Below are 14523 nucleotides of genomic sequence, written 5' to 3' on the forward strand. Positions count from 1 at the left end.
GGGAACCCCCCTCCCGAAAGTAGTGGCCAACCTGAAATATCTGGGTGTTTGGATTACTAGAGATACAAACCAGTACGTTAATGATAATTTAGTCCCATCACTATTGAAATTAAAACAAAAGAGAGACATTTGGTGTCGCTTCCCTCTGTCTGTCGCAGGGCGCTGTAATCTAATTAAGATGGTATGGCTCCCCCAGATATTATAGATACTCCGTAACTCCCCAACTTGGATAGGCCAGAAGTGGTTCAAGAGAATCGAATCCCTATTTAGGGAACTCATTTGGAAGAAGGGCCAATCTAGGATTGGCCTGCAAACTATGCAACTACCGATTAAAGAAGGAGGTATGGCGATCCCGCACCCAAGACTATACTTCTTGTCATACCAGCTCCAACATCTAGTGGGCTGTGGAGCCTTGGAGTGTGGGAATTCCAGCAATAAAATGATGCTAGCAGGGGCCCCACATAACACATTAGTGGAGGCACTAGAAGCAGACCCTTATGTTTATAGATGCCCGACGATAGTTCTAGTTAGTAAAGTGTGGCAGGCAACAAAGGCACTAATGGGCTATAATGGGGTAAAGGAATATACCCCTTTATGGCACAATAAAAATCTGGTTGAATTAAGGGACATAGAGAGACCTCGGAATGGGAAAGGTAAGGTATTAGCCGTTTAATTCAATTGTATGAGGGTAACCTCATGAAGACATTCCTAGATTTAAGATGTGAATTTAACATCTCAAACAAGGCATTCTATAAATATCTCCAGATTAGACATGCCATTCAAGCCCAATTCGGGTCCCACAACATCATCAAATGGTCCCGGATTCCAGTACTTCTAAAAATAATTAAACCAGTCTTAATTAAAGGTCTGATTTCCAACCTATTTGCCAGCCTAGGGGATAGGATTATGAGTGGAGTAAGACCCCTTAAGAGCAGATCAGGGTGGGAGAGAGATGTCGGGACAATAACTATGGAACAATGGGATAAGATTCTAGAACAAGGAGCCCTTGTCTCGATCTCCCCTTCGCAGAAAATCTCCCACTTGTTTTTAATCCATAGAGTCTACCATACCCCCAAAAAGATGTTTAAACTTGGATGGAAACCCAATGACATGTGCCCCAGATGCATGTTTCCTGGATGATCTTATTCACATGGTATCGAAGTGCCCAAAGCAAAGATACTGAGTCGATAAGATAAACCAAATCTTTGGGACTACTTTGGAACCCACGGCCAAGACATATCTATTGGGGAGTTTGGAGGAAGCTAAAGCAACACCCGATCTTTCTGTAGCAGTACTGAGATGCCTGTCCCAAGCGAGGAGACTAATAGCACAGAAATAGCAGGCACAGTCCCCCCCAACTGTGAAGAATTGGATTGAGGTTATCAAGTCAACGGTTTGGAGCAAAAGAATGGCATGTATTAGGCAAAATAACCTCAGAAAGTTTGTGAGATTATGGAGTCCTTGGTTGGAAGAGATGGGATGCCCCTTATAAGGGGATGATGGGGACCTGGGGAGAATCTCTCCCCCGCTCCTCACCATTAGGGATGAGCTGAACACCCTCCAGTTCGGTTCGCACCAGGACTTGCGAACAGACCAAAACTTTGCACGAATGTTAGAACCCTATTGAAGTCTATGGGACTCGAACGTTTGAAATCAAAAGTGCTCATTTTAAAGGCTAATTTGCATGGTATTGTCCTAAAATGGGTCTGGGGACCCGGGTCCTACCCCAGGGGACATGGAGTAGTTTTAAATGACTTTTTTTCCTTTGAAATGTAATTTTGCTGTCAGACTGTTCTAAGCACGGGAAACATGCGCCCCTTTACAGGCATACTATAGACACCCCCCAGGTACGAAATTTAAAGGGATATTACACTTTTATTGTTTCACATTAAGCATTATTAAAATCACTGCTCCTGAAAAAACGGCCGTTTTTAAAACTTTTTTTTGCATTGGTCCATGTCCCCTGGGGCAGGACCCGGGTCCCCAAACACTTTTTATGACAATAACTTGCATATAAGCCTTTAAAATTAGCACTTTTGAGTTCTCTCATAGACTTTTAAAGGGTGTTCCGTGGCTTTCAAATTTGCCGCGAACACCCCAAATTGTTCGCTGTTCGGCGAACTGCCGAACAGCCAATGTTCAAGTCAAACATGAGTTCGACTCGAACTCGAAGCTCATCCCTACTCACCATATTCCCGTCTCCCCCACCTTTTTGCTGCTTGAGGTCTCTCTCATACACTTTTTCTTAGCTCACAGAGTGGGTTTCTTCCATACCTTTCCTTATTTCTAATAGCTAATAGATAATTAGATATGTCTTAGTAATGTTTTGATGTGGGAGGGTAAAGGGCTGGGTGCAGTGTGGGTGGTAGGGCGGGAGAGGGAATATAGAACAATAATAGGTTTTTTTTCTCTTTTCTCTAGTGTTAATACATGTCACTTCACAATGTTGCATCTGTTTTAAATTTTGTAAAATTATGAAATTCAATAAAAAGGAAATAACAAAAAAAAAGATTTCCTGTCTGTAGTCAGTCATTGGAAGAGAGGAAGGATTAAAGAAGGTGCACAATACAAACAGGAGGTGCAGCAAGCATTGCGTGCCAACACCCAACAGTGTACTTTACGTAGGATTAGTTCACAGCAATGTGTACCTTCCCTCTAGTTATGTATACCTACCCCATGCAATGTGAATTTACCCTAAACAGTCTGTAATTACCTCCCAGCAGTGTGAACTTACCTTGCAGCAAGACGGGCAGCTAACAGAAAATCCAGTCTGTATTATTGGGAAGAGGACAGGCTGAGGTCAGATTATTATCATTATACAGCATTAATGGAGATTGCAGATCACAGTCACCTCACCTGTGTATGGCTCACGTAGCACATAGTGCCATCCTGCTGGCTTCTTTTATTAGAGATTAATGTTAATTGTCTCCCTCCAGGTTTGTGTCCAGAATTACCTCACAGAGCCACCACTGAGACTAAGAGAAGACGACACTCCACCTGGAATCCTCCCCAGATGGAGCCATGTACAGAAAACCCCACAGAGCACAGCACTGAGACTGAGGGAGGACAACAGTCCACCTGGAATCCTCCCTAGATAGAGTCATGTACAGAAATACCCCACAGAGCCACCACTGAGACTAAGGGAGGACAACACTCCACCTGGAATCTTCCCTAGATAGAGCCATGTACAGAAAACCCCACAGAGCCAGCACTGAGACTGAGAGAGGATGACACTCCACCTAGAATCCTCCCTAGATAGAGCCATGTACAGAAAACCCCACAGAGCCAACACTGAGACTAAGAGAGGATGACACTCCACCTGGAATCCTCCCTAGATGGAGCCATGTACAGAAAACCCCACAGAGCCAGCACTGAAGAGAAGACAACACTCCACCTGGAATCCTCCCTAGATAGAGCCATGTACAGAAAACCCCACAGAGCCAACACTGAGACTAAGAGAGGATGACACTCCACCTGGAATCCTCCCTAAATGGAGCCATGTACAGAAAACCCCACAGAGCACAGAACTGAGACTAAGAGAGGACAACAGTCCACCTGGAATCCTCCCTAGATGGAGTCATGTACATAAAACCCCACAGAGCACAGCACTGAGACTAAGAGAGGACGACACTCCACCTGGAATCCTCCCTAGATGGAGCCATGTACAGAAACCCCCACAGAGCCACTGCTGAGACTAAGAGAGGACAACACTCCACTTGGAATCCTACCTAGATGAAGCCATGTACATAAAACCCCACAGAGCACAGCACTGAGACTAAGAGAGGACGACACTCCACCTGGAATCCTCCCTAGATGGAGCCATGTACAGAAAACCCCATGGAGCCAGCATTGAGACTAAGAGAGGACGACACTCCACCTGAAATCCTCCCTAGATGGAGCCATGTACAGAAAACCCCACAGAGCCAGCACTGAGACTTATGCCCCGTACACACGATCTGAAATTCCGCCAGCAAAAGTCCGATGTGAGCTTTTGGTCGGAAATTACGACCATGTGTATGCTCCATCTGACTTTTGCTGGCAGAATTTCCGCCAGCAAAAGATTGAGAGCAGGTTCTCCATTTTTCAGACGGAAAAAGTTCCTATCAGAAATTCTGATCGTCTGTAGCAATTCCGATGCGCAAAATTCCTACGCATGCTCGGAAACAATTCGACAAATGCTCGGAAGCATTGAACTTCATTTTCTTGGCTCGTCATAGTGTTGTATGTCACTGCGTTCTTGACGGTCGAAAATTCAGAGAACTTTTGTGTGACCCGTGTGTATGCAAGCCAAGCTTGAGCGGAATTCTGTTGGAAAAACCATCCAAGGTTTTTCTGACAAAAATTCTGATCGTGTGTACAGGGCATAAGAGAGGATGGCACTCCACCTGGAATCCTCCCTAGATGGAGTCATGTACATAAAACCCCACAGAGCCAACACTGAGACTAAGAGAGGACAACACTCTACCTGGAATCCTCCCTAGATGGAGCAATGTACAAAAAACCCCACAGAGCCAACACTGAGACTAAGAGAGGACAACACTCCACCTGGAATCCTCCCTAGATAGAGCCATGTACAGAAAACCCCACAGAGCCAGCACTGAGACTGAGAGAGGATGACACTCCACCTAGAATCCTCCCTAGATAGAGCCATGTACAGAAAACCCCACAGAGCCAACACTGAGACTAAGAGAGGATGACACTCCACCTGGAATCCTCCCTAGATGGAGCCATGTACAGAAAACCCCACAGAGCCAGCACTGAAGAGAAGACAACACTCCACCTGGAATCCTCCCTAGATAGAGCCATGTACAGAAAACCCCACAGAGCCAACACTGAGACTAAGAGAGGATGACACTCCACCTGGAATCCTCCCTAGATGGAGCCATGAACAGAAACCCCCACAGAGACAACACTGAGACTAAGAGAGGATGACACTCCACCTGGAATCCTCCCTAAATGGAGCCATGTACAGAAAACCCCACAGAGCACAGAACTGAGACTAAGAGAGGACAACAGTCCACCTGGAATCCTCCCTAGATGGAGTCATGTACATAAAACCCCACAGAGCACAGCACTGAGACTAAGAGAGGACGACACTCCACCTGGAATCCTCCCTAGATGGAGCCATGTACAGAAACCCCCACAGAGCCACTGCTGAGACTAAGAGAGGACAACACTCCACTTGGAATCCTACCTAGATGAAGCCATGTACATAAAACCCCACAGAGCACAGCACTGAGACTAAGAGAGGACGACACTCCACCTGGAATCCTCCCTAGATGGAGCCATGTACAGAAAACCCCATGGAGCCAGCATTGAGACTAAGAGAGGACGACACTCCACCTGAAATCCTCCCTAGATGGAGCCATGTACAGAAAACCCCACAGAGCCAACACTGAGACAAAGAGAGGACAACACTCCACCTGGAATCCTCCCCAGATGGAGCCATGTACAGAAATACCCCACAGAGCCAGCACTGAGACTTATGCCCCGTACACACGATCTGAAATTCCGCCAGCAAAAGTCCGATGTGAGCTTTTGGTCGGAAATTACGACCATGTGTATGCTCCATCTGACTTTTGCTGGCAGAATTTCCGCCAGCAAAAGATTGAGAGCAGGTTCTCCATTTTTCAGACGGAAAAAGTTCCTATCAGAAATTCTGATCGTCTGTAGCAATTCCGATGCGCAAAATTCCTACGCATGCTCGGAAACAATTCGACAAATGCTCGGAAGCATTGAACTTCATTTTCTTGGCTCGTCATAGTGTTGTATGTCACTGCGTTCTTGACGGTCGAAAATTCAGAGAACTTTTGTGTGACCCGTGTGTATGCAAGCCAAGCTTGAGCGGAATTCTGTTGGAAAAACCATCCAAGGTTTTTCTGACAAAAATTCTGATCGTGTGTACAGGGCATAAGAGAGGATGGCACTCCACCTGGAATCCTCCCTAGATGGAGTCATGTACATAAAACCCCACAGAGCCAACACTGAGACTAAGAGAGGACAACACTCTACCTGGAATCCTCCCTAGATGGAGCAATGTACAAAAAACCCCACAGAGTCAGCACTGAGACTAAGAGAGGACAACACTCCACCTGGAATCCTCCCTAGATGGAGCCATGTACAGAAAACCCCACAGAGCCAGCACTGAGACTAAGAGAGGACAACACTCCACCTGGAGTCCTCCCTAGATGGAGCCATGTACAGAAATATCCCACAGAGCCAGCACTGAGACTAAGAGAGGACGACACTCCACCTGGAATCCTCCCTAGATGGAGCCATGTACAGAAATACCCCACAGAGCCAACACTGAGACTAAGAGAGGACAACACTCCACCTGGAATCCTCCCTAGATGGAGTCATGTACAGAAAACCCCACAGAGCCAACACTGAGACTGAGGGAGGATGACACTCTACCTGGGCAGGCTTCGACCCCAATGGAATCCTGGAATCCTCCCTAGATGGAGCAATGTACAAAAAACCCCACAGAGTCAGCACTGAGACTAAGAGAGGACAACACTCCACCTGGAATCCTCCCTAGATGGAGCCATGTACAGAAAACCCCACAGAGCCAGCACTGAGACTAAGAGAGGACAACACTCCACCTGGAATCCTCCCTAGATGGAGCCATGTACAGAAAACCCCACAGAGCCAACACTGAGACTGAGGGAGGATGACACTCTACCTGGGCAGGCTTCGACCCCAATGTAGGAATGGGCAGTGGGTGCACAGCGAGCTGTGGTAGCAATGACCAGAGAAAACATGGATGGCAGTATTTGAGCAGGTCTCTGTGCCCCTCGACCGGTGCAGTCAGCTGTGTAGATGAGCATATAGTAAAAGATGCGCGGTGTCACTAAACCTCCCATACTATCGCAGATGGATCTGAGGACTGCCACTGGTGTTAGGCTGGAATTCTGCAGCTGCGAGCAGAATGGCAACGCCTGACCAACCTCTTAGATGTCCCCGGGCCAAGAGAGCCAGCCCGCCAGTCACGGTCAAATTTATAGACTATCCCAGAATCCCTTGTTGGTACAGCTCACTGGGATTTGTAGTTCCAAATTGGCTTCAGGAATCAATAAATGTTAGTTGCAGGACTACAGGCCCCAAGATCATCTGTTCTTTGGACAGGAAGAGCGATCTCCCTCTAGAGGCAGGAGATGATACAACGATGGGAATAAACAGTCTGTGATTCTTTTTGTGCAGTGTCTCCTCTCCTCCATTTTTTAAGAGCCTGCACCTGGCTACATTTTATAATCACTACATTGTATTTCTGTAAACAGTACAATCTACTGACACTGCAAATGTTTATTTTAAGATGCAGCCTCACCATTCATCCTATCAAAGTGCGCTACATACTGTCCAAGCAATATCAAATATTCGTGGATACTATCTCTCAGATAATGCACTCTATTTGTATTTGTATTTATATGATATATTATATTATATTTATATAAAGTATATATATATTTTTAATCAGCATGTTCTGATCCAGAGAGAAAGAACTGCAGTATATGAAAGCAAATAAACTCCAGATAAACCTGAATAATTAATAAGGGCCCATTTACAACAGATGCAGTTGGATGTATAAGTCCAAAATCGAATCGTTAATAATGATAATGAATATTAATTTGTTCTAGTAGTGAAGGGTACTAAGTGGGAGGAGAAGGGGGCATTGGTACTCAGTAGTGGGACACGAGGAGTACTAGTGTACCCAGTGGGGGAAGGGAGGGAATGGTGAACAGTAAGGAAAAGTGGGGTGTTCAAAAGGGGGTGACGAGAAGGGACAAAGGTGCTCAGTGGGGGCAGGTGTGGCCAAGGTGGTCAGTAAAGGGGACAAAGAGAGGTATTGTTACTCAATGGGATGACATGGAGGGGGCATTGTGGGGGAAGAGAGGGAGCACTGATGCTCGTGGGGGCAGAGGGGGGACACTGGTGCTTAGTGGGAGGAGATGCGGAGCACTGGAGCTCACTGGCTGCTCATGGGGTCAATGGCATCAGTGGGCACAGGGGGGGGGTACTGGAGCTTACTGGCTAGCTGCTGAGAAGGCACAGGCACTGGTGCTCAGTGTGGGCAGATTGGGAGCACTTGAGCCAAGTGGCATTGTCACTCATTGGGGGCAGAATGAAAGCACTGCCACTCAGTAGGGGCAGAGGGGGAGCACAGAAGCTTACTGGGTGTTGAGTGGGGTACTGGTGCTCAGTGGGTGCAGAGGGGAAGCATTGAAGCTCACTGGGTGTTGAGTGGGATACTGGTGCTCAGTGGGAGCAGAGGGGAAGCATTGAAGCTCACTGGGTGTTGAGTGGGGTACTGGTGTTCAGTGGAGATAGAGGGGAGCACTAGTACTCAGTGGGGGGGGGGGCACTGGTGCTCAGTGGGGGAGATTGGGAGCACTAGCATACCTCCCAACATTTTAAGATGGGAATGAGGGACCCCTACTAGCAAACGTATGTAGGCATAGGACACGCCTCCTGCCACACCCTCTTAAAGGAGAATTAACCCAAAAAAGTTAATTAATTCCACAATGTTTTTTTTTTTACCACTACTATTCCTTTATATTGGCTTTTAAAATTTACAAATTCAGCCATTTTGAATTTGGATGAAAGGTTTAGCACTGGGAAACACTTTTTGAAAGATAAAAAGTGCATTTTATATACAACTATATAGATCAGACCAAAATGAGGGACAAATGAGGAGGAAAGAGGGACAGAGGAACATTGTTCCAATTTAGGGACAGTCCTTCGAAATCAGGGACATTTGGGAACTATAAGCACTAGCACTCAGTGGGGTGGGGGGGGGGGCACTGGTGCTTGGTGGCAGTAAAGGGGAGCACTGGTGCTCAGATGGGAGAATAGTGCTCAGTGGGGGATGGGAAGGGCATTGGTTCTCTGTGGGAGGAGAGGGTGGAATTGGTGATCAATACTACCACTTGGCTCCTTGATACTATCTGGACTCCTGTGGAAAACTCTCGCCTCTCTCTCTCACTGTTCTTGTCTATGTCTCTTGTTTCCACCCACAGGTGCAGTGACAGCTCTGATGATCACGGCTGTCACTTGTTAACAAAGAGCCGACAGCAAAGATGACTTCCACCACTCACTTTCTCTGCTGGGCTCTGAAATATGACGCCATCTAATGTAGAGCTTGGATGAGGAAGCGAGTCATGGAAGTCTTCCATTTAGGGTTGCCACCTCATCCCTTTAAACCCGAACACCTTTGAATTACTCAGGTTCTGAGGCTAATTAAATGCAGATAAGGCACTAAGTGAGTTCAATTACCACCTTAATCGGCCACAGCACCTGTGTAATTAATTTTTTTAATTAATTAATGTTCGGTTTTAAAGGGATGAAGTGACAACCCTACTTCCATTGCTGATGGCTCTTTGTTAACAAATGGCAGCCGCAATCGTCTGAACTGTCAATGCACCTGTGTGTCCACACTGAGCACGAAGGTGCTCTCCATCCCTTGTGCCTGCTCCATATTATGGAAGTAGTTCCACCAATAAGTGGGAGGTATGCCTCATGCTATGTTCCCAAGATACAAACTGGGACACAGACAATGCAAGACAACATCAGGGCATGTGGCCTAGTATGATTCAGGAGAGGGCATGCTCATCTGGTAGCCCCCACCTTTTAATGGCCAGCCAGGCTGCACACTTGGATCAGGCTCTGGTATGGATATTGGGGATAAACAACTTTTTTTTCTTGTTTTTTTGCCTAGAGCTTTCTCCCAAAATCCACTCGAGGAACCCTTGGAGGATCCCGGGCTAGGAAAGGCTGGACTAGGCAGTAATATATTTCTCTCCCCCTTGGTGGGAGTGGAGATGACCCCATCTATAAGGATATACAGTACATACGCACACTGCACAAGGCCGTGTTCACACTACGAGATGTTTCTCGGGGCTGCAGTTCCTCTGAGCTCCACAAGAAGGTGATCTCACTTCTACTGAGATAGGAAGTGCCTATGGTAGGCAGGAAGTGATGTCAGGTACAGACAGGAAGTGATGTCAGATATAAATAGGAAGTTCCAGGTGAGAAGTGAGTCAGGAAGAAGTAAAGACTGAGGACACATTATTGAAAGTGGCAGCAGAGGAGGTAAGAAGATATTATTTATTTTACTTTATTTATTTCAGGTACTTATATAGCGCCATCAATTTACGCAGCGCTTTACATATACATTGTACATTCACATCAGTCCCTACCCTCAAGGAGCTTATATTATTTTTCATATACACCCAGTAACCCCTGTCATGTCCGTCATCTTCCTCCATAGTCATTGTGACATCTCCAGCTTTTATCTCCAGCAGATGATGATACACACATATATAGTGTGTAAATGTAGATTAACCCTTTCAGGGTCAGAACATTTCCTCACTTACAGGGCCGGAACATTCTCTTCGTTTTGGAGTTATATTCTAGTAATATGGTCCTCTAAACCAACAGCACTGAAAATAAATAGGAAAGACAATGACCATCCTGGCAATACATAACAATTATTACACTACGCAAGCAGCAAATGGGCAATCATTACAATATGCAGATGTAGCACCCTCTAGTGTGTGTTAGAAGTTAGTACAGTGTGTGTTAGACTTTAGAGTGGGCAAAATATAGTTTGGCTCTGAGCCATGGAATCTGGGTCAGGGTTTGGTAAGGTTAAGGGCTGGATGAGTCATCCTGGCAGCTCCCCGGTGCCTCCCCCTGTTCTAGAAGGTTGGAAAACCTTCTGGAATTAGTGGGTGGAGGTTAGGAGAAGCTGCCTTGAATATTTATGGAGCCTCAGCCAACCCTCAGAGGTAGGAAGGCAGGGATGGTGCTCCCCTTAAGCGTGGAAAATGTCAAAACACTACAACAGCATGTCAATGGCTATGTAAAGATTGGACAGTAATCAGGTGAATAGAGTGATCTGTCCATTAATATTTAACACATAGTCACCTTTGCTATGTGTCCCCGCTTATATACTTCACATTAGGCGATTTACATCTCATATTGCATCTGCATGGACAGCCGTGATCGACACCTCCCCTGTATAATCCCTTACGGGGAGGGACGGCTGAGAGAAGGACGGCGAGTTTCATCCCTTGGAGGTGAGGTGAGGCTTGATATGATGCACAGCGGGCAAGATGCGCTAACGGCTTGTTGCGGGCCAAGGGAGTTAGCGTGTGTTCCAGGGACTGCACGCACCCCCAAGAGATTTCCTTTACATCTCATAGAATAAGGAAGTAAACACAGGAAGAAAACAAGACACTTACAAGAAGTTTTAGAGGTATGCTATAGTATATCCTAGTGGTAGTACGTTGCTTGTGGATAAGGCTCATGTTATCAGGTGTGATGATGGACAGAGCTCTATCTGTCGATGGTTGCCAATCAATCTCCCATGCTCTTGATTTTTTATGGTCCCGCCCAGTGCAGCTGTTGGAGGGGAGAGGTCCTGGCTTTGTATCAGTATATAAATGGTGGCCTTATTCAGTTGGATCAGCTCTGAGAATGGATTGTGTCTCCTGATGCACATCCAGGGGCGTACCAACAGGTTGGCGAGACAGGGGCGCAGGCTGAGGAGGGGGCACAAATTGGCAGTGTTTTACCGCTCTTCCATACAAATTAGTTCCACTCCCGGAATCCCATGAATCAGGGCTGAATCCGGGAATGGCAGCGGCGTCTGCGGGTTGCCATGGTTCCCGCACGCCGCGAGTTACATTTGCATGGCAGCCGTATCTCTCCCCTCTCTGACACACACAGTACATGGAACCCTGCACTCTGTACATAGCACCCTCTGAACCCTGCACTCTGTACGTAGCACCCTCTGAACCCTGCACTCTGTACGTAGCACCCTCTGAACTCTGCACTCTGTACGTAGCACCCTCTGAACCCTGCACTCTGTACGTAGCACCCTCTGAACCCTGAACTCTGTACGTAGCACCGTCTGAACCCTGAACTCTGTACGTAGCACCCTCTGAACCCTGCACTCTGTACGTAGCACCCTCTGAACCCTGCACTCTGTACGTAGCACCCTCTGAACCCTGCACTCTGTACGTAGCACCCTCTGAACCCTGCACTCTGTACGTAGCACCCTCTGAACCCTGCACTCTGTACGTAGCACCCTCTGAACCCTGCACTCTGTACGTAGCACCCTCTGAACCCTGCACTCTGTACGTAGCACCCTCTGAACCCTGCACTCTGTACGTAGCACCCTCTGAACCCTGCACTCTGTACGTAGCACCGTCTGAACCCTGAACTCTGTACGTAGCACCCTCTGAACCCTGCACTCTGTACGTAGCACCCTCTGAACCCTGCACTCTGTACGTAGCACCCTCTGAACCCTGCACTCTGTACGTAGCACCCTCTGAACCCTGCACTCTGTACGTAGCACCCTCTGAACCCTGCACTCTGTACGTAGCACCCTCTGAACCCTGCACTCTGTACGTAGCACCCTCTGAACCCTGCACTCTGTACGTAGCACCCTCTGAACCCTGCACTCTGTACGTAGCACCCTCTGAACCCTGCACTCTGTACGTAGCACCCTCTGAACCCTGCACTCTGTACGTAGCACCCTCTGAACCCTGCACTCTGTACGTAGCACCCTCTGAACCCTGCACTCTGTACGTAGCACCCTCTGAACCCTGCACTCTGTACGTAGCACCCTCTGAACCCTGCACTCTGTACGTAGCACCCTCTGAACCCTGCACTCTGTACGTAGCACCCTCTGAACCCTGCACTCTGTACGTAGCACCCTCTGAACCCTGCACTCTGTACGTAGCACCCTCTGAACCCTGCACTCTGTACGTAGCACCCTCTGAACCCTGCACTCTGTACGTAGCACCCTCTGAACCCTGCACTCTGTACGTAGCACCCTCTGAACCCTGCACTCTGTACGTAGCACCCTCTGAACCCTGCACTCTGTACGTAGCACCCTCTGAACCCTGCACTCTGTACGTAGCACCCTCTGAACCCTGCACTCTGTACGTAGCACCCTCTGAACCCTGCACTCTGTACGTAGCACCCTCTGAACCCTGCACTCTGTACGTAGCACCCTCTGAACCCTGCACTCTGTACGTAGCACCCTCTGAACCCTGCACTCTGTACGTAGCACCCTCTGAACCCTGCACTCTGTACGTAGCACCCTCTGAACCCTGCACTCTGTACGTAGCACCCTCTGAACCCTGCACTCTGTACGTAGCACGCTCCGAACCCTGAACTCTGTACGTGGCACCCTCTGAACCCTGCACAATTGAAAAGGGACTGTATAGCCTAAACATTATCTTTAATGGATATGCAGACAATTAAAAATGAAAGGAAATTGATGTAAAAAAACAAACATCTGAAATTCCAACTCTTTAATGAAGGGGAGGGGGGCACCAATACAGATTCTCGCAAAGGTTGGAGACCCTAGGTACACCTCTGCACACATCAGCTTTCCAACCGTAGAAGTGTGATATCCCTTTCACTGGAGTTTTGTGTTCGATATGCATTTTATCTTCTCATGTTTGTGAGTATGACTTTGCCAATTTTAAGAATTTTAATTGGTGTTGAAGGTAATGCACTAGGCATTTGCTCCCTCCTTTTTTCTTTGTAGCGCTCCATAAATAGACATGGGCCATGCCAGCAGGGGCAATCGGGTGGAATATGGAGATACAGTGTTGAGGAGGCTGTCAGTGGCCCTCAGTGGGTACCCCCTAAACTGGGGGGGTCCTGCCTTGGGCCCGGGGCTCAGGTGCTGGAAGGATCTTTCTAAAACACACGGGAGGAGGCTTCCCTGGAGACATGGGAGCAAGGGAGGACAGAGTGAGTAGCAACACTGTTGGGGACTAACAAGGGGGGACTGACACATGTAGCCAGTCTCCCTGAGGACAGCAGTGTGCTTAAGTCTTCATCCTTTCCTGAGAGATCTTCTCAGATTCAACCAGGGGGGCTGGTATATGAGTTAGCCTGGAGGACTAGTGATAGGGCCAGCTGCAGCCAGGTTGGCAGTGCCTGAAGATGTGGTGATGGGATCAGTGGCCACAGAGGAGAAGTTACAAGCTGTCTCACTACATTTTTGCTACACAACAAGGGGCTGGGAGTTCCTGCCTGTAAAGGGCTATTGCTAAAATCTGACTGGGAGCCTGTCAGATTATCCTACAGTGAGTCGGGTGAAGCAGGCAAGTGCGTGCAAGAGGCAAGTAAAGGAGACGGTATATAGATGTATATAGGTAGATGTCCCTGAAGTTATGCTGAAAGTTTTGCTGAAGTCAAGTGGGCATCCTTTAACCTCCCATCCCTATCCAAGTTATTAACCCTCAATAAATAACAAAAACAAAGCTACAGACTGTTCTCTGACTCTGGGTGCTTTGTGAAAATTCAGTGTGCCTGGTTGTGCAGGAGTTGGGCATCCAAGTTCATCAGCAGTCCCTACGAGGGTGTGCTACACAGACAATGATGAATTGCAGGGTCGGGAGTATGAAGCATAGCCTCTCATATTGCTGGTCAGGAGGAAGAAAACATTTCCCAGTCTGCCATGAAGAATATGTTCCATCATTGGTGTCAGGGGGAGGAAAA

At 47.6% G+C, this 14523-nt stretch overlaps 1 protein-coding gene across 2 annotated transcripts in view; it reads right to left on the reverse strand.

Moving 5' to 3' along the window:
* LOC141126579 (uncharacterized) overlaps positions 1–14523 on the reverse strand; it is a 927381-nt gene that overhangs the window by 114030 nt on the left and 798828 nt on the right. The gene's annotated exons all lie outside the window — the stretch shown is intronic.

This window comes from Aquarana catesbeiana, linkage group LG02, assembly GCF_042186555.1.
Source record: "Aquarana catesbeiana isolate 2022-GZ linkage group LG02, ASM4218655v1, whole genome shotgun sequence".
NCBI lineage: Eukaryota > Metazoa > Chordata > Amphibia > Anura > Ranidae > Aquarana > Aquarana catesbeiana.